This window comes from Petromyzon marinus, chromosome 60 (genome assembly GCF_048934315.1).
Source record: "Petromyzon marinus isolate PM22_M1 ecotype Great Lakes invasive population chromosome 60, UKy_Petmar_22M1.pri1.0, whole genome shotgun sequence".
Classification (NCBI taxonomy): domain Eukaryota; kingdom Metazoa; phylum Chordata; class Hyperoartia; order Petromyzontiformes; family Petromyzontidae; genus Petromyzon; species Petromyzon marinus.
In genome coordinates, this window is record NC_133726.1 from 9,126,354 (window position 1) to 9,153,381 (window position 27,028).

General features: G+C 54.0%; 1 protein-coding gene across 2 annotated transcripts in view; it reads left to right on the forward strand.

Moving 5' to 3' along the window:
• Nucleotides 1-17,085: 17,085 nt before the first annotated feature.
• LOC116955479 (uncharacterized) overlaps nt 17,086-27,028 on the forward strand; it is an 82,468-nt gene continuing 72,525 nt past the window's right edge. For both annotated transcript variants that reach the window (XM_076053353.1, XM_076053352.1), the window contains exon 1: nt 17,086-17,476. The gene's annotated coding sequence lies outside the window, so the exon portion shown is untranslated. The remainder of the gene's footprint in view (nt 17,477-27,028) is intronic.

The following is a 27,028-nucleotide window of genomic DNA, read 5'->3' on the forward strand; positions in this document are numbered from 1 at the left end:
TCAAGTGGGAATTGAACATCAGCTCCCTCACCAAGAAAGCTCAACAGAGGATGTACTTTCTACGGCAGCTGAAGAAATTCAACCTGCCAAAGACAATGATGGTGCAATTCTATACAGCGATCATTGAATCCATCCTCACCTCCTCCATAACCGTCTGGTACGCTGCTGCCACTGCCAAGGACAAGAGCAGACTGCAGCGTATCATCCACACTGCTGAGAAGGTAATTGCCTGCAATCTACCAACCCTCGAGGACCTGCACACGACAAGGTCCATGAGGCGAGCGAGGAAGATTATGGCCGATTTCTCCCACCCTGGACACTCTCTGTTTCAGCTACTCCCCTCCGGCAGAAGGCTTCGGTCCATCAGGACCAAAACCTCACGCCATAAAAACAGTTTCTTCCCATCTGCTGCTGGCCTGTTAAACAAGGCCAAGGGATTACACTGTTTTTAACATTTGATCTACATAACGACACCTTGCCGATATTAACTATGTTACCCTATTTGTATTTTTTATTTTTAAATTATATCTTAAAGCTATTTTATATTCGATATTTATTTAATTTTATATACTTCAGCCCCTTGGTGTTAGACTTTTAACCCTTATTATAGTAAGACTTGTTTAAAACTTATTTAAGATTTTAGATTCCTATATGTTGAATGTATGCACCATCCTGCCAAAGTAAATTCCGTGTCGGTGTGAACTTACATGGCGAATAAAACCCTTTCTGATTCTGAAAAGCCTCGTTCACGCCGAACAATCTGTCACTGCCGCTGCTGTCACGTGGGGCGGTGCCCCCAGCTCCTGCTGCAGCGCAGAGCGTTCAGAGTGAAGCAGCCGCAGCAGCAGTCGGGGTGATGATGATGATGATCCAGCACTGATTCACTCCACTCGCTCACCGGCAGTCAGTCGCATCATTATCACTCCTCTAGCGCTACTACCACGGTTACTTTTCCCGTGAAACTCACTCGTTGAGGACTCGGTCGATATCATACGTTGTCTAATCTCATCTACTTTATGTTCAACCACCACACCGCAAGTTGCAACAACGCTCACACTCATTCATTCACCCACTCGTTCTGTCATCCACTCACTCATTCACTCACTCATTCACTCACCCACTCGTTCAGTCATCCACTCACCCACCCTAGGGGTGTTGCGTGCACCCCAAGGCTAAGAACCACTGCTTTAGACTGACTGGGCCCCATCATCAATCTCGCCGATCCCGCCAGATCTTCCAAACGCTGAGCGGGGCTTGAGCCGACAACAGCGCTCGAGAATGACCATCACAAGCCTGCAACAGCGCTCGAGAATGACCATCACAAGCCGGCTACAGCGCTCGAGAATGAACATCACAAGCCGGCAACAGCGCTCGAGAATGACCATCACAAGCCGGCTACAGCGCTCGAGAATGACCATCACAAGCCGGCTACAGCGCTCGAGAATGACCATCACAAGCCGGTAACAGCGCTCGAGAATGACCATCACAAGCCGGCTACAGCGCTCGAGAATGACCATCACAAGCCGGCTACAGCGCTCGAGAATGACCATCACAAGCCGGTAACAGCGCTCGAGAATAACCATCACAAGCCGGCTACAGCGCTCGAGAATGACCATCACAAGCCGGCTACAGCGCTCGAGAATGACCATCACAAGCCGGCTACAGCGCTCGAGAATGACCATCACAAGCCGGTAACAGCGCTCGAGAATGACCATCACAAGCCGCCTACAGCGCTCGAGAATGACCATCACAAGCCGGCTACAGCGCTCGAGAATGACCATCACAAGCCGGCTACAGCGCTCGAGAATGACCATCACAAGCCGGCTACAGCGCTCGAGAATGACCATCACAAGCCGGCTACAGCGCTCGAGAATGACCATCACAAGCCGGCTACAGCGCTCGAGAATGACCATCACAAGCCGGTAACAGCGCTCGAGAATGACCATCACAAGCCGGTAACAGCGCTCGAGAATGACCATCACAAGCCGGTAACAGCGCTCGAGAATGACCATCACAAGCCGGCTACAGCGCTCGAGAATGACCATCACAAGCACCGCGCCGCAGAGGGCTGCGCCTGCGGCAGCCAAGCGGTGGGCAGCGTAGAGGGCAGTTTCCGCACAGTCCAATGTTGTACCGTACACCTCCATGTCCCCCCGCGGCCGCCCACCAAACCTGCGCTTACTAGTGCGGCGAATGATGCATTGTTAAAACAACAACTCGTGGACTGATCCACAGCCGCTGGGTGGACAGAGGCTGGAGGATTTAAGAGACTTGCTCCGTTCCTTTAACATACCACACCCGGGGAGATCGATTCGAAGCGGCCCCCTCTGTAGCGCGACTGAGCAAGTGGCCGTACCCATCGCAGCCGCCCTTTGGGCTGCCCGCGGTGCCTTGGAGATGTTAACTACCTCGCCTGGTATTGCAGGAGGTTGTAGGTTCGACCCTGACACCTGCTGCTGTATATTTGGAGTTTGCGTGTTTTACCCTGTGGCCTCGTGGATTTTTCTCCGAGTCCTCCGGGTTTTCCCTCCACATTTATAATCAACATCACGCGTTTAGAGTCCTGTCTTTGTCTGGAGGACAGGAGGACTTCTCCACAAATCTGGCTGTCGCATGATGAAGCTAATTGTAATTACTGGCGAAACGTTGTACTCAGATTGTCAATGTTGTGGCTTGGCTAGTAACGCATTGGCATGTTCTGTTTACGGGACAAACCTTACTAACTGGCTGTGTCGGGTGGTGGCGGGTTTAACGACACATTTATATATTTACGCGATCTAACGCAAAACAACGATTATGGATGTATTTGGCTGCTATACATTGTCCACGTGATAAGTCACTTCTCTTGGGCTATCATTTGTGATGACCAGGTCGCTTGTGAAAAAAGAGCTACATAGGCTGACAAAATAAAATAAAAGTTTGGTTATCTCTTTTTTTGCAAGATGCACAGAGAGGAGGATGTTGGGGAGGAGCAGCGCCCTCTGGCTGCCCCAACAAAGCGCGTGGACATCGCGTCCCGTGCCACCGCGCAGTGCCACCAGGTGGCGATGCCGCCCACTGTGGCCTGGGTCGATGGCTATCGACCCGGGCACGGTGGCTGAGTCGCACAGGGCGGTTGGGGGTGTTGACTGTGGCTGGTCCCAGTTGCTCAGCCAGGGCCACCGATGGCTCTTTGGTTTCGGTCCAGAGGCTTGAGTGTCTCTTGAAGGGGTTCATAGTGGCAGGGTCCTCAGAAATATTAAGTCAGCACCGTTGAGATAATGGGATTTGAGCCTTGGGACTGGGCATCTTATGCCCCTTGCGAGGTGGGGGGGGGGAGGGCCCATAATGGTTGTGTCAGAAATATAAAAGCATCTTATTGAGGACCTGGGTTCAAGGCCTGGCTATGGGTGTCTCTATCAAGGGTCCGTAATGGCTGTGTCATAGACATTGAGCCAGCACTGCTGGGAACTTGTGTTCCCAGTCTTGAGTTTGGGTGCTGGGAACACAAGTTCTCAACACAACTTGTGTTCCCAGTCTGGTGGGGAGGAGGCCGCGATGGCGTGGAGGAGGCCGTGATACACTCACTCATCTTACACTGACTCACTCACACATCATACACTGACTCACTCATCTTACACTGACTCACTCACACATCATACACTGACTCACTCACACATCATACACTGACTCACTCATCTTACACTGACTCACTCACACTTCATACACTCACACAACCACTGACCCATTCACTTATCATACAATGATTCACTCATCATACACTCACTCATAATACGCTGACTCACACATCATACACTCGCTCACACTACCACTGACTCACACATCATACACTGACTCACTTATCATACGCTAACTCACACATCATACAATCACTACCATTGACTCACACATCATACACGGGGAGTGTCATGCTGACAGATATGGCTGCAAGTTTGTTCGTACATGTTATGTATATCGTTTATTGTTAAATTTGAATCAAAGTTCCTATGATTACTGTTGTTACATTGTGTTTTATAGCTTTATTTTGGTGATTTCTAAAACATATGGTGAAGCCATGTTTCTTGCGGAAGTGCGGAGTTGGCCTGATAACTTGAGTCTAAATTGTCTTATGGTTGTTATTGTTTGACTTGCATCACACTGGGATTTTTTCACACAGCGTTGTCATACGGTGTTTTTTTTTGTGTGGAATATTTGCTGGTTTATCCAGGATGTTTCTGTTGCGCGTCGTCGCTTTAAGATGTTCTCTGTTCATATTTTGTTTGTTGCGGTTGCACCCGACTCAAGAGCCGCATGGCTCACAGGGCTATACCTAGTAAATTAAACTTGAAACAGTCTTGAGTTTGGGTGCTGGGAACACGTGTTCCCAGCACCCAAACGTGTTCCCAGCAGTGCTGAGAACACGTGTTCCCAGTCTTGATTTTGGGTGTTCCTTAAAGGTTCTAGATTTGAAGTTTTTCGTGACTTCAAGGATTCATACTCTGGGGTTTTTTTCGTGACTTTACCGAAAAAAACAAAGAGTATGTTCCTCAAAGGCCGTTTCAGAGGTGAAAAGCCAGCATCTCTGAGAAACTCGATTCCATTGCCGGAGCTGGGTCTCGGTCCCTATTTGGCTCGCAATGAACCTCAGCACTGGCCTAGGTTCGAGTCCCGGGTCTGGGCATCTCGTTCTCAGAGAGGCTCCTTCATAATCGCCGTCTGTTTTTTTTCCTTTGGCACGAAGCCCAACACCGCCGGGGGATTCAAATCTCGCGGACTTGCGACCGACCCGCGATCAGAAGAGCGATCGGTTTGGGGTGGGCGTAAGGTGCACGACAGATAATGAATTCCGGTAATCTCTCATCTGGGGCCCTCCGAACTGAACCACACGACTGCGAGTTTGCATGAAGCAGGTTGCCGTGTGTGGAGTGAGCAGCGTTAATCTATAGCTCGACACAACTATACACAACTGTAGCATGAGTGTGGTCAGTGACGATGCTTGGCGTTTACGTGCAGAGGTCGCCCGCTTGACTTTCATCTCCCGTCGCGGCAATTTAAGCAACCGCGCAAGATTCTCAAATCCCCCACCCCCTCACCCCCCACGGGAACCGCTGTCGTCCTCCCTGGCCCCCGTCCCACCCCCAGTTGTTAAACACCCCGGGGGGGGGGGGGGGGGGGTGCGTCCGGGGTGGTTTCAACGTCCGTCTGAAGGGCGCGGAGATGTTTAGTTTTTACCCCCCCAAATATGATGAGGCCAGTTTAACACGGAGTCGGGCTTTGGTGACAATGTTAGCAGCCTCGGCCGGTTGGTGCGCCCTGTTTTGTCCGGTTTTGTCTTGTTTTGCTTGATCACCTGTGCTGGTGAGAGAGGCCTGCTGTTCATCACACCCGTGCTGGTGAGAGAGGCCTGCTGTTCAGCACACCCGTGCTGGTGAGAGAGGCCTGCTGTTCAGCACACCCGTGCTGGTGAGAGGGGCCTGCTGTTCGGCACACCCGTGCTGGTGAGAGGGCCCTGCTATTCAGCACACCCGTGTTGGTGAGAGGCCTGCTGTTCATCACACCCGTGCTGGTGAGAGGGGCCTGCTGTTCGGCACACCCGTGCTGGTGAGAGGGCCCTGCTATTCAGCACACCCGTGTTGGTGAGAGAGGCCTGCTGTTCATCACACCCGTGCTGGTGAGAGGGGCCTGCTATTCAGCACACCCGTGCTGGTGAGAGAGGCCTGCTGTTCAGCACACCCGTGCTGGTGAGAGGGGCCTGCTGTACAGCACACCCGTGCTGGTGAGAGAGGCCTGATGTTCAGCACCCCGTGCTGGTGAGAGAGGCCTGCTGTACAGCACACCCGTGCTGGTGAGAGAGGCCTGCTGTTCGGCACACCCGTGCTGGTGAGAGAGGCCTGCTGTACAGCACACCCGTGCTGGTGAGAGAGGCCTGCTGTACAGCACACCCGTGCTGGTGAGAGAGGCCTGCTGTACAGCACACCCGTGCTGGTGAGAGAGGCCTGCTGTTCAGCACACCCGTGCTGGTGAGAGAGGCCTGCTGTTCGGCACACCCGTGTTGGTGAGAGGGGCCTGCTGTACAGCACACCCGTGCTGGTGAGAGAGGCCTGCTGTACAGCACACCCGTGCTGGTGAGAGAGGCCTGCTGTACAGCACACCCGTGCTGGTGAGAGAGGCCTGCTGTTCAGCACACCCGTGCTGGTGAGAGAGGCCTGCTGTTCGGCACACCCGTGCTGGTGAGAGAGGCCTGCTGTACAGCACACCCGTGCTGGTGAGAGAGGCCTGCTGTTCGGCACACCCGTGTTGGTGAGAGGGGCCTGCTGTACAGCACACCCGTGCTGGTGAGAGAGGCCTGCTGTTCAGCACACCCGTGTTGGTGAGAGGGGCCTGCTGTTCGGCACACCCGTGCTGGTGAGAGGGGCCTGCTGTTCAGCACACCCGTGCTGGTGAGAGAGGCCTGCTGTACAGCACACCCGTGCTGGTGGGAGAGGCCTGCTGTTCAGCACACCCGTGCTGGTGAGAGGGGCCTGCTGTTCAGCACACCCGTGTTGGTGAGAGAGACCTGCTGTTCAGCACACCCGTGCTGGTGAGAGGGGCCTGCTGTTCGGCACACCCGTGCTGGTGAGAGGGGCCTGCTGTTCATCACACCCGTGCTGGTGAGAGGGGCCTGTGTTAGGGAGGCTTCCCTCCGTCTCCCCGTTCTCCTGTGACCCACCGTCCTCCTGCTCCTCGGGGCACGATGTAAACAGCTGCACTGACCAACTCGCAGATACGCCGCGGTGCCCTTCTCGTACACGCCAACCACGAGCTGCGCAGCGGCGAGAGTACCCACGCGGGCAGAACACGCGAGGCACCACAACGCACAGGCTCACAAGTTAACGTGCACAGCGAGAGTACCCACGTGGGTAGAATACACGGGACACCACAACGCGCAGGCTCACAAGTTAACGTGCACGGCGAACGCGCACGCGCGGGCAAATTATACGCACGTGCGCAAACACAAGTCACCACCCAACGCACAGGCTCACCACACCACACACTCCTCTCCCTCCCCGTACTCACAGAGACGACACGACACACCGTTAGTGTCTACTGGTGGTTTATTCTCTATTTGATTAGAGTTAATCTACCCGTGTCAGTGTAGACCAGCAGGACAGATCGAACCTATCTCTCTACTGTTTAGGGCTCAATTTGCCTAGTCTCTCCCTACTCGCCCCTCTAGGGGATTTTCTCCTCAGATTTACCTCTTCACTCTATACTTACGCTCCGACTTCGAGGGGTAGGAAGCCGCGGATAGGCGAGGCTGCACGTGGCTTTGGCTGGGAAAACTGGATATGGCTGCTCTCTGACCCGTCTCACGGACGTTCGAGTGGCAGGGAGCTGACGACTCCTCGATTCCCCTCTCCAGTTGACTCCCAGCACAAAGAGAGCGAGCGTCCCAATTTCACCCCCTTTTGATGCTCCAGCTCCAAAGCATACGCACCGCCACCCGCTGGCCCCTGGTAAATCGGGTTTCCCCCCCTCCGACGCCCCCCATTGTTTAACCAAGTGCACCAGCGACACCTAAAGGTGAGCCGGTGCCGCCCCGCTCCCCACCTGCCTGCTGGCCCGCGTGTGCTTTTTGGCTTTCTTCATTGCGGTTCTCATTGAGCCCGCCGTGGCCGTGCGATTTTAAGTCAATCCACGGCGCCGCAGTGCCAATCGGCCTGGGGGGGGGGGCTGCTGCCAATTCCCTGGCCCTGAGAAACCGTGGAGCACCCCCACGAGGGGGGCTCTCGGGTGAAAACTCAGGGGCAGGTGACCCCCCACGAGGCCCTACGTGAGTGCGTGTGTGTGTTCATGTGGGGGGGGGGGGGGGGGAGCGTTGTGACGGGAGCCGGGTGGCTGCTCGGCTGCAGCAGCACAGCGACGGCCCCGGTCTCGACGGAGCGGCTTCGCTGTCGTGGCATCACACCTGCTGTTCATCACACCTGCTGTTCATCACACCTGTGCTGGTGAGAGGGGCCTGCTGTTCATCACACCTGCTGTTCATCACACCTGCTGTTCATCACACCTGCTGTTCATCACACCTGTGCTGGTGAGAGGGGCCTGCTGTTCATCACACCTGCTGTTCATCACACCTGCTGTTCATCACACCTGCTGTTCATCACACCTGTGCTGGTGAGAGGGGCCTGCTGTTCATCACACCTGCTGTTCATCACACCTGCTGTTCATCACACCTGCTGTTCATCACACCTGTGCTGGTGAGAGGGGCCTGCTGTTCATCACACCTGCTGTTCATCACACCTGCTGTTCATCACACCTGTGCTGGTGAGAGGGGCCTGCTGTTCATCACACCTGCTGTTCATCACACCCGTGCTGGTGAGAGGGGCCTGCTGTTCAGCACACCTGCTGTTCATCACACCTGTGCTGGTGAGAGAGGCCTGCTGTTCATCACACCCGTGCTGGTGAGAGAGGCCTGCTGTTCATCACACCCGTGCTGGTGAGAGAGCCCTGCTGTTCATCACACCTGTGCTGGTGAGAGAGGCCTGCTGTTCATCACAACCGTGCTGGTGAGAGAGACCTGCTGTTCATCACACCTGTGCTGGTGAGAGAGGCCTGCTGTTCATCACACCCGTGCTGGTGAGAGAGACCTGCTGTTCATCACACCTGTGCTGGTGAAAGAGGCCTGCTGTTCATCACACCTGCTGTTCATCACACCTGTGCTGGTGAGAGAGGCCTGCTGTTCATCACACCTGTGCTGGTGAGAGAGGCCTGCTGTTCATCACACCTGTGCTGGTGAGAGGGGCCTGCTGTTCAGCACACCCGTGCTGGTGAGAGGGGCCTGCTGTTCAGCACACCCGTGCTGGTGAGAGAGGCCTGCTGTTCAGCACACCTGTGCTGGTGAGAGAGGCCTGCTGTTCATCACACCAGTGCTGGTGAGAGGGGCCTGCTGTTCATCACACCTGTGCTGGTGAGAGGGGCCTGCTATTCAGCACACCCGTGCTGGTGAGAGAGGCCTGCTGTTCAGCACACCCGTGCTGGTGAGAGGGGCCTGCTGTACAGCACACCCGTGCTGGTGAGAGAGGCCTGCTGTTCAGCACACCCGTGCTGGTGAGAGAGGCCTGCTGTACAGCACACCCGTGCTGGTGAGAGAGGCCTGCTGTTCGGCACACCCGTGCTGGTGAGAGAGGCCTGCTGTTCATCACACCAGTGCTGGTGAGAGGGGCCTGCTGTTCATCACACCTGTGCTGGTGAGAGGGGCCTGCTGTTCAGCACACCCGTGCTGGTGAGAGAGGCCTGCTGTTCATCACAACCGTGCTGGTGAGAGAGACCTGCTGTTCATCACACCTGTGCTGGTGAGAGAGGCCTGCTGTTCATCACACCCGTGCTGGTGAGAGAGACCTGCTGTTCATCACACCTGTGCTGGTGAAAGAGGCCTGCTGTTCATCACACCTGCTGTTCATCACACCTGTGCTGGTGAGAGAGGCCTGCTGTTCATCACACCTGTGCTGGTGAGAGAGGCCTGCTGTTCATCACACCTGTGCTGGTGAGAGGGGCCTGCTGTTCAGCACACCCGTGCTGGTGAGAGGGGCCTGCTGTTCAGCACACCCGTGCTGGTGAGAGAGGCCTGCTGTTCAGCACACCTGTGCTGGTGAGAGAGGCCTGCTGTTCATCACACCAGTGCTGGTGAGAGGGGCCTGCTGTTCATCACACCAGTGCTGGTGAGAGGGGCCTGCTGTTCATCACACCTGTGCTGGTGAGAGGGGCCTGCTATTCAGCACACCCGTGCTGGTGAGAGAGGCCTGCTGTTCAGCACACCCGTGCTGGTGAGAGGGGCCTGCTGTACAGCACACCCGTGCTGGTGAGAGAGGCCTGCTGTTCAGCACACCCGTGCTGGTGAGAGAGGCCTGCTGTACAGCACACCCGTGCTGGTGAGAGAGGCCTGCTGTTCGGCACACCCGTGCTGGTGAGAGAGGCCTGCTGTTCATCACACCAGTGCTGGTGAGAGGGGCCTGCTGTTCATCACACCTGTGCTGGTGAGAGGGGCCTGCTGTTCAGCACACCCGTGCTGGTGAGAAGATGGCACCGATGATGGTAGCCTCAGCCGGTCGGTGCGCCCTGTTTTGTCTTGTTTTGTCTGTTAATTCAGTGTTTTCCCAAGATTTTCGGAGTTCCCTAACAAGAGATGAACTTTTAAACATCAGGGAAACAACTCCTGTAGATTTATTTCCCACTTTTCTGCTTCCAGCGGCAGAATTAGTGGGCATTCTAGCCTAAGCTGTGCTAGGCTTTGCTCAAGCAGCGAAACACCGCCCAAGGGGTAAACGGTCGGGGGCTCTTGTACGGCTACGCAGACGCGGGATCCGAACAGTGCTTCCGAGCTTTTTCCCCTCCAACGTACGTTCACTGTACAACAAAATGTACGAACTTCAGCTACTGATGGAGACATGGCTGTGTGATTTCATTCTGGACACTGTGCTACAACTGGCAGGATCCCATCTTGTAAGATCGGATCGTGACATAGCACTCTCTGGCAAGACGAAAGGCGGTGGTATTTGTTTTTACATTAACAGTGGCTGGTGTGTAGATGTCACAGTGATTCTGCAACATTTTTCTCCGCTCCTTGAATCATTTTTTATAAACTGTAAACCTTTCTACTCGCCTTGCGAGTTCGCGTCGCTCATTTTGGTCGGAGTTTACTTGCCGCTGGGTCCTCAGGTTAAAGAGGCCCAACGCATGCTCGTTGACCAGATTCTGAGTGTAGAGCGAGCAACTCCAGATTCGTTGGTTATCGTACTTGGCGACTTTAACAAAGGTAATCTCAGCTACGAACTCCCCAAATACATACAATTCATTAAATGCCCTACCAGAGAAGGGAACACTCTGGATCACTGCTACACTACAGTCAGTAGAGCCTACCACGCCGTCCCCCGAGCAGCACTAGGACACTCTGATCATGCCATGATCCACCTGATTCCTGCATACAGGCAGAAACTAAAGCTCTGTAAACTTGTTGTGAGGACATCTAAAGAGTGGACCAGTGAGGCTGTGGAGGATTTGCAGGCATGCTTGGACTGTACTGACTGGGATATGTTCACGACTGCTACCAATAGTCTGGATGAACTCACAGAGGCTGTGGCGTCGTACATCAGCTTCTGTGAGGACTGCTATATTCCAACACGTACCAGGGTGAACTTCAACAACAACAAGCCCTGGTTATCAGCAAAGCTCAGAAGGTTGAGGTTGGAAAAGGAGGAAGCGTTTAGGAGTGGGGATAGAGACAGATTCAAGGAGTTGAAGAACAGGTTTAGCAAGGCGGTGAGAGAGGCTAAACGACTGTACTCAGAGAGACTAAAACAACAGTTCTCTGCTAACGACTGTGCTTCTGTCTGGAGAGGGCTCAGGCAGTTAACCAACTACAAGCCCAGAGCCCCCCACACCACTAACGACTCCTGCCTAGCCAACGACCTTAACGAGTTCTACTGCAGATTTGAAGGACAATTGGACTGTCCTGAACTACCCCTTCCCACCCAAGAGGCCCCATCCCCCACCCCTACTACAGAAACGAATCTCTCCTTTCAGGAGGGAGAAGTTAATAGACTTTTCAAGAGGCAGAATCCACGCAAAGCAGCCGGGCCGGACTCTGTCTCTCCAGCCACCCTCAGGCACCGCGCTGACCAGCTGTCTCCGGTGTTCACCAGCATCTTTAACACCTCCCTGGAGACATGCCATGTACCAGCCTGTCTCAAGTCCTCCACCATCATCCCTGTGCCCAAAAAGCTAAGGCCAACAGGACTAAATTATTATAGACCGGTCGCCCTTACCTCTGTGGTAATGAAGTCTTTTGAGCGCCTGGTCCTGGCACACCTCAAAGCCATCACAGACCCTCTCCTGGACCCCCTTCAGTTTGCCTACAGAGCCAACAGGTCTGTGGACGACGCAGTTAACATGGCCCTCCACTTCACCCGACAGCATCTGGACTCCCCAGCATCCTACGCCAGGATCCTGTTTGTGGACTGCAGCTCTGCCTTCAACACCATCATCCCTGCTCTGCTTCAGGACAAGCTCTTCCAGCTGAACTTGCCCGACTCCACCTGCAGGTGGATCACAGACTTCCTGTCTGACAGGAAGCAGTGCGTTAAACTGGGAACACAAGTCTCTGACTCCAGGTCCATCAGCACCGGAACTCCTCAGGGCTGCGTCCTTTCCCCACTGCTCTTCTCCCTGTACACCAACAGCTGCACTTACAATCATCTGTCCGTCAAACTCTTGAAGTTTGCGGACGACACCACCCTCATTGGGCTGATCTCTGGTGGGGATGAGTTTTATTATAGGTGGGAAGCTGACAACCTGGTGACCTGGTGTAGCCAGAACAACTTAGAGCTAAATGCTCTAAAGACAGTTGAGATGGTTGTGGACTTCAGGAAGAATAAAGCCCCACTCACCCCCATCACCCTGTGCGACTCCCCAGTCAAAACTGTAGAGTCCTTCCTCTTCCTGGGCACTTTTCTCTCCCGGGACCTCAAGTGGGAACTGAACATCAGCTCCCTCACCAACAGAGCTCAACAGAGGATGTACTTTCTACGGCAGCTGAAGAAATTCAACCTGCCAAAGATAATGATGGTGCACTTCTATACAGCAATCATTGACTCCATCCTCACCTCCTCAATAACCGTCTGGTACGCTGCTGCCACTGCCAAGGACAAGAGCAGACTGCAGCGTATCATCCACACTGCTGAGAAGGTGATTGCCTGCAATCTACAAACCCTTGAGGACCTGCACACCTCGAGGACCATGAGGCGAGCGAGGAAGATTGTGGCCGATTCCTCCCACCCTGGACACTCTCTGTTCCAGCGACTCCCCTCCGGCAGAAGGCTGCGGTCCATCAGGACCAAAATCTCACGCCACAAAAACAGTTCGCCACGTTCTGTGTACGTAACAAACCTTACTAAGCGGCTGTGTCGGGTGGTGGCGGGTTTAACGACACATTTATATATTTACGTGATCTCACCCAAAATAACGGCTGTTATGAACATTGCCCGCGAAAGCCTACGCCGTGTTAAACCGACCTCCCAGGGATCCCAGTGTCTGTGACTGTGGCGTCGTCGTCATCATCATTCACGACGCGAGCTGTTGCCGACATCTATTGAAGTTGCACAAGGGGACGTAATTCCTCATCACGTGACCCCGGTCCCCCCCACCCCCTCCCCCCAGTGCTATCATTATTGATAAACCAAAAACAACAACAAATACACAACCTCAACGCGTGGAACATCCGACTCCCGCTACGCATTATGGATGACGAGGCCAGCCAATGGGCGCGTCGTGCGTGACACGGAGAGAGAGAGGATGGACATGGACCAGTGACCGTGACCGTGGTGGCCTCCATCCATCCTCCTCTGCGCACTGAGGTCTCTGGGGGGCGCGAGTAAGCGAGGGAGCGAGCGGCCGATGATCCTCCTCCTCCTCCCTCCTCCTCCCTCCTCTGGCCGCACTCCTTCACACTCCCAGGGGGAGCCGTCGCTTCCGTCTGGGTTGCCCGACCGCCTCCCTCCCCCGGTTGGCATCGTCACAGGCCCCGGTGATTTTTTTTCGTCCTCCCATGGGTTCGCAGTCGACGAACAACCAAGGCAAGTTTTTTGTTTGTTAACAATTGGAACGTTTGTTTTGTTACTGATCGTAATGTTGGTAGAAAAGTTTGATGGCCTCAATTGGCTGCAACGAGGTGAAGCCCGAAAGCCACATGAGAGGGTGGTGGTGGTTGCTGGTGGCGATGAGACTCTGAGCCAGATGTTGGAGGGAAGTTGGGCCTCAATATCTGGCAGAGGGAAGGAAGCGATGGGGCGGGGGTGCAGCAGTGTGCGCGGTGGTGACATCAAACGGACATCGTCCATGATGACCTCTTGACCTTGCAGTCATTCTGCTCGTATTCCCCAGATCGATCAAACACTCGTTGTCGATGTTTTCCCAACGAGACTGGTTTAACAACAACAACAACAACAAACACGTTTCAGGGGAAGTTTTCTTTTTCGCAGAACGAAAATGTTCACCGAAACGCTGAAATGACCTCGACCACGATCATCGGCAGCAGCGCGCCGGGCCCCCCAGCAGCCTGCGGCGGCGTCACCTGGAGCGGCCGTGGCGCCTTCCCGGTGGGAGCAGAGGAGGGGTGGGGGGAGGGTGGGGGGTGACGACGCCGAAGAGTGCGGAGGAGGAGGAGGAGCGTCCGTGGACTCGAGAGCATTCACGGAGCCCCCCCCACCCCCCAGTCCCCTCCCCCCCCCGTGCGTCGAGACTGCCGTGGAGAGCCCAGCGGGTTGGGCCATGGAGATGGAGCCGATGACATCGATCTCGCGTGCTGCAGGCGCCCGGTGGATTTGTTGCATCGCAGTGGCGGCCCCTTGCCGGGGGGGGGGAGGGGGGGGGAGGGGTGTTCATCCAGCAGTGGATCGTGGCCAATCAGGATGCCATCGTGCATTGTGTGGAAGATGTCCATAAGTCCACGTTTCTTGGACAGCGAGCAGAGGAGTGGCTTCTGTGGCGCTGTGCTGTCTCGACGTGGTCCCCCAGATGATGTGCAGTGCACTTTGTCCGTCGTCGTCATTATCACCACCATCACCACCATCATTATCACCACCACCACCATCACCACCACCACCATCATCATCACCACCATCATCATCACCACCATCACCACCATCATCATCACCACCATCACCACCACCATCATCATCACCACCACCACCATCATCATCATCACCATCATCATCATCACCACCACCATCATCACCACCATCATCATCATTACCATCATCATCATTACCACCATCATCACCACCACCACCATCATCGTCACCACCATCATCATCACCATCATCATCACCACCACCATAATCATCATTACCACCACCATCATCACCACCACCATCATCATCATTATCATCATCATCACCACCACCATCATCATCATCATCACCACCATCATCATCACCATCATCATCACCACCACCACCATCATCATCATCACCACCATCATCACCACCATCATCATCACCACCACCACCATCATCATCATCACCATCATCATCACCATCATCACCACCACCACCATCATCACCACCACCATCATCACCACCACCACCATCATCATCACCACCATCATCACCACCACCATCATCATCACCACCATCATCACCACCATCATCATCACCACCATCATCATCACCACCATCATCATCATCACCACCACCATCATCATCATCACCATCATCGTTACCGTCATCATCACCACCGTCCACGTCCCAAGGCAGCCGTCACCGCCGGCCCCGAATGTTCCTCCCCGCGTCTCGCTCCTCGCCCCACGTCGCTTCACCCCCACGGGGACTCCTCCGCGCCCTCCCGCTCCTCCACACGCGAGGCGAGGGGCGATGCTGCAGCTGGGCGAGGCGAGGTGGTGGCGGTGGTGGTGGTGGCGGTGGTGGTGGGGGCGGTGGTGGTGGTGGTGGGGGCGGCGGTGGTGGCTGGGTCACTTTCACGTGGGCTGGGTCACTTCCACGGGGGCTGGGTCACTTCCACGTGGGCTGGGTCACTTCCACGTGGGCTGGGTCACTTCCACGTGGGCTGGGTCACTTCCACGTGGGCTGGGTCACTTCCACGGGGGCTGGGTCACTTCCACGTGGGCTGGGTCACTTCCACGGGGGCTGGGTCACTTCCACGTGGGCTGGGTCACTTCCACGTGGGCTGGGTCACTTCCACGGGGGTTGGGTCACTTCCACGGGGGCTGGGTCACTTCCACGTGGGCTGGGTCACTTCCACGTGGGCTGGGTCACTTCCACGTGGGTTGGGTCACTTCCACGTGGGTTGGGTCACTTCCACGGGGGTTGGGTCACTTCCACGGGGGTTGGGTCACTTCCACGGGGGTTGGGTCACTTCCACGTGGGCTGGGTCACTTCCACGTGGGCTGGGTCACTTCCACGGGGGCTGGGTCACTTCCACGTGGGCTGGGTCACTTCCACGTGGGCTGGGTCACTTCCACGTGGGTTGGGTCACTTCCACGGGGGTTGGGTCACTTCCACGGGGGTTGGGTCACTTCCACGGGGGTTGGGTCACTTCCACGGGAGCTGGGTCACTTTCACGTGGGCTGGGTCACTTCCACGGGAGCTGGGTCATTTCCACGTGGGTTGGGTCACTTCCACGTGGGCTGGGTCACTTCCACGTGGGCTGGGACACTTCCGTGCCTGTCACTGCTGCTGCTGCTGTGCTCACGCACCACGGATCTGACGTGTAAAGAAATTATAGCTGGGTAACTGGCTACAGTTGCGAGATTCTTTGACAGCACGTTTGTTTAATTTGTTTAAACACGTTATCATTCAGATAACGGAATCATTTAAAATTATGGAACTTAACGTTCAACGTTATAATTCAACGATTGATATTTAAACTTAAATGTAATGCAGAATATTATAAGGGTTTTCTTACATTTAATGCATGCATACAATGTCAGTGACATTTGTCTGAGTACCGATCTGGACATTAAAATGAAAAACAAATGTCAGAGAGTGGAGGTGTGTACACTGTGTGTGTGTGTACACTGTGTGTACACTGTGTGTGTGTATACACATTGTGTGTGTATACACACACACACACAATGTGTGTACACGCTGTGTGTACACAGACACAGTGTACACACACTGTGTACACTGTGTGTGTGTGGAGGGGGGGGAGGAGGAGGGGGACGAGGAGGAGGACGAGGAGGAGGATGGGGGAAGAGGGGGAGGATGGGGGAAGAGGGGGAGGAGGAGAGGGAGGAGGGGGAGGATGGGGGAAGAGGGGGGGAAGGAGGAGAGGGAGGAGTGGGAGGGGGAGGAGGAGGAGGAGAGGGAGGAGTGGGAGGGGGAGGAGGAGGAGGGGGAGTGGAAGGAGTGGGAGGGGTGGGAGGGGGAGGAGGAGGGGGAGGAGAGGGAGGAGGGGGAGGAGAGGGAGGAGGAGGGGGAGGAGTGGGAGGGGGAGAAGGAGTGGGAGGGGGAGGAGGAGAGGGAGGAGAGGGAGGAGGAGGGGTGGGAGGGGGAGGAGGAGAGGGAGGAGGAGGAGGAGAGGGAGGAGGAGAGGGAGGATGAGAGGGAGGAGGGGTTGGGAGGGGGAAGAGGAGGGGGAGGAGCTTCCCGCCCTTGCGTGACCACGTGGCCCGCCGCGAGTCTCCACCACCACCACCCACATCGCCGCTCACTCCGCTGTTGAATGGCAAACAAACGAGAGTCAGAAAGCCTCCATCGTCGTCATCGTCACAACAACAACCACAACAACAAACTCCACCACCCCGTCCACTCCCCCCCTGCAAGCCCACAATGGATACAAGCGAGTTTAGCCACAGCTGTTGGTGATTAGCGAACTTCGTTCCATCAGCAGCAGTCGCATCGGCTCGCTCACCTGGGACGGCCTTAGCTGCCACCACCACCACCAACAACAACAACCACCAACAACAACCACCACCAACAACAACAACAACCACCAACAACAAAAAGTAAGACCCTTCGTGTGGTCGCTTGTGGGGTTTGTGTTTTTTCGCTTACACTATCGTCCTGAGTACTTACGCAGAAGGGTCGTTGCCCGAAACGTCGCCGATTACATTTTCTTTCCAGGGCAGTGATGTTGAGTTGGTTTTTCCTGTATTGTACTTGGAGTGTATCAGGCGTACGTGTGTACACGTGTGTACGTGTCTGTACGGTGTGTGTGTACACGTGTGTACGTGTCTGTACGTGTGTGTGTGCACGTGTGTGTGTGCATGTGTGTACGTGTGTGTGCATGTGTGTACGTGTGTGTACACGTGTGTACGTGTCTGTACACGTGTGTACGTGTCTGTACACGTGTGTCTGTACACGTGTGTGTGTCTGTACACGTGTGTGTGTCTGTACACGTGTGTGTGTCTGTACACGTGTGTGTGTCTGTACACGTGTGTGTGTCTGTACACGTGTGTGTGTCTGTACACGTGTGTGTGTACACGTGTGTGTGTACACGTGTGTGTGTACACGTGTGTGTGTACACGTGTGTGTGTACACGTGTGTGTGTACACGTGTGTGTGTACACGTGTGTGTGTACACGTGTGTGTGTACACGTGTGTGTGTACACGTGTGTGTGTACACGTGTGTGTGTACACGTGTGTGTGTACAAGGCGGCCGGGCGTGGTGATGTCCACCCACCCCCTCGTGTGCCTTGCCGGCCTTCATAGGTGGTGCTCGCCAACAGCACTTGCCCCAACAGTCTGTTGAGGCTACATGGGGGCGCTTTGTCTTTGTTGGAGTAATGTATGGAGAGGTATTTGTGTGCGTGCCGCCGGGACTCACATCAGTGGCGACTTCCTCGCTATCGGAAGCTGTCCCAAGGCCTGCCACCCACCCTACGGAGTCGACTCGACCTGAGTTGAATCCCCTGAGAGAGACAAAGGCGGCCGGGCGTGCTGCACACCACCACGCTTGTAGAGCGGTACGTGAGTACTCAGAGTACTCACTGACAGTAGGAGAGTACTTACTGACGGTACGAGAGTACTCACTGACAGTACGAGAATACTCACTGACGGTAGGAGAGTACTCACTGACGGTACGAGAGTACTCACTAACAGTAGGAGAGTACTCACTGACAGTACGAGAGTACTCACTAACAGTACGAGAATACTCACTAACAGTAGGATAATACTCACTAACAGTAGGAGAGTACTCACTAACAGTACGAGAGTACTCACTAACAGTAGGAGAGTACTCACTGACGGTACGAGAGTACTCACTGACAGTAGGAGAGTACTCACTGACGGTAGGAGAGTACTCACTGACGGTAGGAGAGTACTCACTAATAGTAGGAGAGTACTCACTGACAGTACGAGAGTACTCACTGACGGTAGGAGAGTACTCACTGACAGTAGGAGAGTACTCACTAACAGTACGAGAGTACTCACTGACGGTAGGAGAGTACTCACTGACAGTACTCAGCGTACTCACTGACAGTAGGAGAGTACTCGCTAACAGTACGAGAGTACTCACTGACAGTAGAAGAGTACTCACTAACAGTAGGAGAGTACTCACTGACAGTAGGAGAGTACTCACTGACAGTACGAGAGTACTCACTGACAGTACTCAGAGTACTCACTGACGGTACGAGAGTACTCACTGACGGTAGGAGAGTACTCACTGACGGTACGAGAGTACTCACTGACAGTAGGAGAGTACTCAAAGTAGGAGAGTACTCACTGACAGTAGGAGAGTACTCACTGACAGTACGAGAGTACTCACTGACAGTAGGAGAGTACTCACTAACGGTACTAGAGTACTCACCCTTGTGTTGTATAGGATGGGACAAAGCGATCCCATGTATGGACACTCTACACGTGCGTACATAATGATCTAATTAACGTGATGTTATTTATCTGTGTGCATAATGATGTATTTATGTACGTGTGGATATCACCGTACACGTCATTGTATGTGTGTTCAACTTCTTTTACACCATACGTAACCAACCGTGATAAGCGTAGAAAGACGAACACACGTGTACGGCATTGTACACGTGTGTTTAATTACAACAACCGCCATTCGCCACTAAGTAGCGGTGACGTCACCACGACGCTTGTGCCAAGCCATGTGCACCTTGAGGCCACGTGAAGTGTCGAACGCCCGCTGGCAGGAGGTCACGGGGCAGACCCAGGTGCCACGGTTCGACTGACTAAGATGACTGAGATGACTGGCTGATGCACCACCTGTGCCCCCCCCTACTGTGCCAACCTGCTGTGCTTTAGCCACCCGGCGCTCCGCTTGTTGTTGTGAGCGTCGCTACTCCGCCCTCCGTTGTTGGAGTGCGACTGCCTCCAACTGCCCAGTAGCGTCCTTCACGATCCTCCTCCACAGAGGCCGATCTTGACACCGCTGGTACCAGTCATCGGCAAGTCCACTCAGCTCCACGTCCTCCTGTACCACGTCACTCCATTTCTTCTCTAGCCCGTGCCGCGCCCGTTTAGCCCCCTCGATCCGGCCGAACAAAAGCTGTTTCGGCATGCGGTGGCTGGACATGCAGGCTAGATCACCCAGCCAACGCAGCCTTGCCTGCCGGAGAAGCTCACCGATGGGACCGTGTCCAGATCTTTCAAGGATTTGTGAGCTCCTCACACAATCCAGCCTAGTTAAACCCAGGATGGATCGTAGGCAGACCAGCCTAAATGTTTCTAACTGGCGAAGATGTTCAATTAGGGGGGTCCACGTTTCGCAAGCGTAGAGAAGGGAGGGAATGACCGTGGCCGAGAAGACCTGAAGCTTAGTGCGAAGTAAGACCTCTGCTGCTAAACTGGAGCCGCTCATAAGCACACTGCCAGGTATGGGAAACTCTCCACTCTCTCCACAACTGCCCCATCACCGATTGGGAGTTGTGGGGGTGGAGTGTCCGATGGTACAAAATACCCAGGCAGGTGCTTAGTTTTGGTGGGGCTGATGGTAAGGCCCCATCTCTTAGTGGCACGCTCCAGTCTCAGCAGCAGCGTCTCCAACTCCTCCTCTGAATGAGCAGCTATTACCAAATCATCGGCATACATAACGTGGTTGAGCAATAGGGAGCCATCCCTTGACCGCACCCAGGCATCGATCAGCCTCCCATTATATCTGTACCATATGGAGATTCCCCCGGTACAGCTATTGAAGGCTTCACGAACTACGTGGTCAAAATAGATGTTAAATAATGTGGGAGCCAGAGGACATCCCTGTCGCACCCCAAGGTGTACAGGGAATGGCTCTGACTCCCAGCCACGTAGTTTTACCCGGGCCCGCTCACCATCATGAAGGTCCTTAATGATCGTGAGGAGAGGGTCAGGTACTCCAAAAGCACGAAGAACAACCCAGAGCCCAGGCTTACTGATGGTATCATAGGCCTTGACCAGGTCAATAAAGCAGAGATGTAGGTCTTGCTGGAATTCTCTACACCTCTGCTGTAGCAGACGGACAGAAAATATGGCATCTGTGCAGGACCGCCCTTTCATGAAACCGCATTGGGGTTCCGCAAGCCTCTCCTCAGTGTGCCTGGCAAGGCATTGTTGAATAATCCTTGCCAGGACCTTTCCCGGCACACTGAGGAGTGAGATGTCCCTGTAGTTGTTACAGTCTGTGCAGTCTCCCTTCTTAAAGAGGGGGACCACCAGGGCATCCTTCCAATCCTGCGGAACCCGTCCAGTGGTCCAGACTGTTATGATGTCATATAGGGCAGTCTGTGCACAAACGCCACCCTCCCTCAGCATTTCGCTTGGGAGGTCATCTCTGCCCGCTGCCTTTCCTGGCCTCAGACTCCGGATCGCCTTCAGTACTTCCTTAACAGATGGCACCTCAGCCAGCAACTCACAGGGGGTGACTTCCAATATTTGAGGCACCGCAGCCTCAGCAGGGTCATCCTCACTTTGTGCCACGATGTTTTCCTGGCTGAGGGATTTTCCCTCCCCCAGGACCTCACAGAAATGCTCAGCAAATCTGCAAACCTGTTCCTGGGGGTCGGAGATTGGATCACCGTTTTTCAACTAATGATGGTAATAGGTGTGGCGCTGCAGGTTACTTTTTTGATGGAGTTAAATAGAGATTTGTGATCGCGGGCCACTGAGACAGACTCCATCTCTTCAGCAACCCACGACCACCACCCATCCTTGCAGCGCCTCACGGCTCTCCCAACCTCCGAGCGAAGGCTGCGGTAAACCTCCTCATTCTCTGACGTAGGATTCTGTAGCCGATGACAGTGGACCTGTCGCTTTTTCTCAACCATCCTGAACACCTCCTCTGTTAGCCAGGGTCTCTGGGGAGGTCTGGACCGCGTACCCAAAGCAGCCGTTGCAGCTGCATGAGTCACAGTCCTAAACCTCGCCCATTTACCCTCGACATCAGGAGGAGTCGGGGACGATGCCAATCCCAGCCGCAAGCGATGATGAAATTCTCGCTTGCAACTTTCATCAGATAACTGAGACCAGGCCACTTTAGGTTGGAATAGGGTCCTGGGTGTACACCCACCACCGGAGTGGAAGAATGGCAGGCGCATCTTACAGATGACTAGTCGATGGTCAGAGGGCAGATCAGCTCCACGGTAGGTCCTGGTGTCAAGGACATGGGCTCGCATCCGCTGGTCCGTCACTATGTAGTCCAGCAGATGTTCTTGCTTGGACCCGGCATGCATCCATGATGTTGTGTGGATGCGCCGATGCTGGAACAGCGTGTTGGTAATTACAAGCCCATGGGCTGCACAAAAATCTAGCAGCCTCCTACCGTTGTTATTGAGCTGATCTGGCCCATGCCCTCCAATCACTCCAGACCAGGTGCCAGCATCATGACCAACTCGGGCATTGAAGTCACCCAACAAGATGGCTCTATCCCCGAGGTGCCACTTTAGCCAGCACCTGTGACAGGAGGTCATAGAAGGCATCTGACTCATCGGCTTTGCCTGCATCCCTCCACGGATGTTCGTCTTCGGTGGGGGCATAAGTAACCACGACCACCACTCCTCGCCTCCGGTTGATGGGAAGGCGAGCCCAAAGTAGCCTGGGGCTTACAGCTTCCCACACCTCACCGCCACGCTCCCACGCCCCCTTCATTATTTTGTTCAAAAGAAGAGCCACACCCTGTTGTTTGGCAGTCTGCTGCGGACTTCCACCCCTCATGGTGGCAGGAGCCAGAACCGGTCCACCGGACCTACTAAATGCCACAAAGATCCAGGCGGTACCGGTCCAGCTCCCGACAGAGGAGTGGCAGCCTCTCCTCCGCAGTGAGCGTTCGAACATTGGTAATTAATTGAAGGTGGAGGGGTTACCAGCCCCTCGCACCCGTCCAGAGCCCCCGTTTAGCCCCTGTGGTGGTCACAGACGCCATAAAGGGAGGAGCCAATCGGAATTGGCTTCTCCCCCCACAGCACTGTCCACGACAGAGTTGCCTCTCCGGCACCGCGAGGAGGTAGGGGGTTGTTTTGCCGGACACACACACAGACAGACACACACACAAACAACACACACAAACAACACACACACAACACTAACACACACAACACTCACACTAACACACGCAAACAACACTCACACACACGAACACACGCACACTACACACACACACGTGCACAGTGCACACCAAGCTATTAAAGTATCAAAACGTTCACATGAAAGGTTTTGTTTTTACTGATGGGCATTTCTGGTAATCATTACAAATGCAATGTTTAATATCAAAAGCTATTCAAATGGTAAAATGTGGTGCGTAACAATGGAAGTTATTAAAATGTAATGTGCATTTAATTATGAAAACAAAGAATAAAACTTAACATTTGGCTTAAACGATTTTCAAATGACATATCCTACAAATGTTCATCTGCAACGTCTGCCTCATGTAGTCTCTACGTCTTGTGCAGTATGTGTGTGTGTATATACTATTGTCTTTGTGTGTACTGTGTCAACGTTACATTGTACATAAGTTGAGAAGCGTCGCTATGTACAAGTTTTGTGATGTTCATTTATAGAGCTAAGGCACTCTGTAAAGTCAAACTGAGATGATATTTACTGGACGTGCATAACCTTACACGTGTCTGCATAATGTTGTGCCCGTTATAAATTGCATTATGATTATTATTTATAGTTCAACTGTATGGATTGTACGTTGAACTTCTTTTGCGCCGTACGTAGCCGACCGTGCTAATCTGAGGATGGGTGAGTGTGTGAGTGGGTGACTATGTGAGTGGGTGAGTGACTATGTGAGTGGGTGAGTGACTATGTGAGTGGGTGAGTGACTATGTGAGTGGGTGAGTGACTATGTGAGTGGGTGAGTGACTATGTGAGTGGGTGAGTGACTATGTGAATGGGTGAGTGACTATGTGAGTGGGTGAGTGACTATGTGAGTGGGTGAGTGACTATGTGAGTGGGTGAGTGACTATGTGAGTGGGTGAGTGACTATGTGAGTGGGTGAGTGACTATGTGAGTGGGTGAGTGACTATGTGAGTGGGTGAGTGACTATGTGAGTGGGTGAGTGACTATGTGAATGGGTGAGTGACTATGTGAGTGGGTGAGCGACTACGTGAGGCTATGTGTGCACGTTGAACTTCTTTCGCACCGTGCGTAGCCAACCGTGCTAATGGGAGGTGTCCCGGGGAAGGACAACAAACCTCCTCTTATCCACACAACAATCACGGATAATGACGTAGAACTGCCTTGCCCCATCCCACTTAGCCACGGGCAAAAATCGCGGGGGAAGCGGGCGAGCCGCTCTTGCTCCGAAGCGCGGGAGAAACGTGAGGAGCGCAGCGACGAGGTGGAGGAGTTTGTGTGGAGCCCCACAGCGACCGTGGACGAGGGGGGTGGTGGCTCCACCTGACAGCGGTTGCGGACGGGCTGGAGGAGTTTGTCGCGACATTCACGCTAGGGATGAACGATTTGGGGAAAATCTCTAAATGCGATGTTTCTGACAGATATTGCGTTTTGATTTGCGATAAAAAACATTTTTTAAGTCAAGCTTCAGTTCAATATTCACTGTGTAATAGATTTAAAACACGCGATGGAGCATTACCACGTGATACCATCACAATATGAACTGCTCAATAGATTCTACTGCAAGGATGAGAACTTAAAAGAGATGAATTGCTTCCAACACGTATTTATTAAAATGTTTTAATTGAAATAGAACACTCAAACATATTACAATTGTCAAGTTAAATAAAGTTATAATAATACAAAATAAAACAATTCCAATAAGAAAGCGATAGGACTTTTCAAATTGCAAAAAATCGCAGCTTTTGTGATTTGCCAATCGCATCGTTTCAAATTTCGATATGAAATCGATGAATTGTTCAGCCCGAGTTCACGACGGGCTCGTTCCGTACGCGCGCAGAGCGTGCTTCAACAAATGTTACCGCTTGGATGGGACTACCGTTTTTAATGGAGAAAGAACGGACAATGCACCGTAACACGATAACAAGTGGATGTTAAGAGGTTCAGCAAGTCAAAAAGACTCCCACTCGTTCGCCATCGCTGTCAACGCGTGCCTGGAATCTTCTCCAGGTGGTCTCCAGAGCCCGGAGGAGGCAGCACATCCATTCGCGGCGCTGTTGCAAATTCTCGGAAGCGTCAATATTTTTTTGAAGCGCCCTGCATAGCACCGTTTGGCCACGCTTTGTTCGCCGAAACATTTATCGCTTTGCGCCTCGCAGATGGCAGTGAGGTGGTTGCTCGCTGAGCGCTTCTTCACCAGTCAATGTTTTTGTTTTGCCCCGCCTCCCCGCTCTCCGGGCGCGTTGGGAAACAGAGCCGCGTCGGTGGCCGAGCGGGAAATCGCCGCGCCGGTTTCTTGGAGCGCCGCCCGCCCCGGGCGCCCGCGCCGCGCTCCTTCTCGAGCCGCGACACGCGGATCCCCTTCCACGCGCGTGCGTCATCGTCGTCGACCACGCACGCGTGCTCTTCGCGCGCGTGCGTGGTCGAGCACGCTGGAACGCGCGTGGTCGACCACGCACGTTCCAGCGCGTTCCAGCGCGTGCGGAGCGCGCTGCTTGCGATTCGCTTTCGCCGTTTCGAGATACGGAGCTGTCGATTCTTCCCCCCCAACGTCGCCGTGAGCCACGATCATCGTCCACCGCCGGTCGAAGGCCTCCCCTCTCCCGAGCCGTCCCGTCCGGCTCCCCGCCCACGAGCTCCTTCGCTCCGCTCCCATCTCGGGGGGCGCCATCCCCCTCCCCCCCTCGGGCTGCCGCTCCGCTGCGTCCGTGTCGACCCCCCCCCCCCAGTCCACGCGCTCTTTGCCCCGCGTGCGTCTGCCGAGCTGCCTGCAAGCTCCGGGCTCCGCGTCTTCCCCTCCCTTCCCCGACTCCAAGCGCGGACACCGCCCCCGCTACCTTCCTCAGCGCCGGTGTGCGTGTCGCTTCGGCCGCTCTTCCCGCGTCGTCAGAGCAAGGTGGTGCACACCCATTGAAGACCTTCGCCTTTTCTTTGGCACATTCCCACTGAATGCTGCCATTCAGTATGTACGTACGCACACGTGTGTTTATGTACACGTGTACACAAACACACGTGTACACAAACACACGTGTACAAACACATGTGTACGTACGTATGTTGAACTTCTTTCGCACCGTATGTAGCCAAACGTGGTAATCGGAGGATGGGTGGAGTGTGTCGATGAGTGACTATGTGAGTGGGTGAGTGACTGTGTGAGTGGGTGAGTGACTGTGTGAGTGGGTGAGTGACTATGTGAGTGGGTGAGTGACTATGTGAGTGGGTGAGTGACTGTGTGAGTGGGTGAGTGACTATGTGAGTGGGTGAGTGACTGTGTGAGTGGGTGAGTGACTATGTGAGTGGGTGAGTGACTGTGTGAGTGGGTGAGTGACTATGTGAGTGGGTGAGTGACTATGTGAGTGGGTGAGTGACTATGTGAGTGGGTGAGTGACTATGTGAGTGGGTGAGTGACTATGTGAGTGGGTGAGTGACTATGTGAGTGGTTGAGTGACTTCTTGATTCAATGTGTTTGTTGAACTTCTTCTTTTGCACCGTATGTAGCCAGCCGTGATAATCGGAGCGTGGGCGAGTGACTTTGTGGGTGGGTGATTACGTGAGTGGGTGATGGACTATGTGAGTCTGTGTGTACGTTGAACTGCTTCTTTTGCACCGTAACGTAGCCAACCGTGCTCATCGGAGGTGCGGGCGTCCCGTCTAACGACTCGCACTCCTGGTGCCGGTTCATTTTAATTTGTACCTCGTTCAAATGTGTGCACGTTGCGTGCACCACAGTGAGCGAAGTGCTACAAATGTGTGCACGTTACGTGCACCACAGTGAGCGAAGTACTACAAATGTGTGCACGTTACGTGCACCACAGTGAGCGAAGTACTACAAATGTGTGCACGTTACGTGCACGACAGTTAGCGAAGTGCTACAAATGTGTGCACGTTACGTGCACGACAATGAACCAAAGTGAACCTTCCGCGAAGCTTCTGCCCATTTGAGTGTAGGTGCATGCAGAGGATCGATGCATAGGGCAAGCAACTTTGAGTTCGAATGGCATCGATTAGGGAATGGCTGTGGATTTGTGATCAGAATGAGGAGGAGGT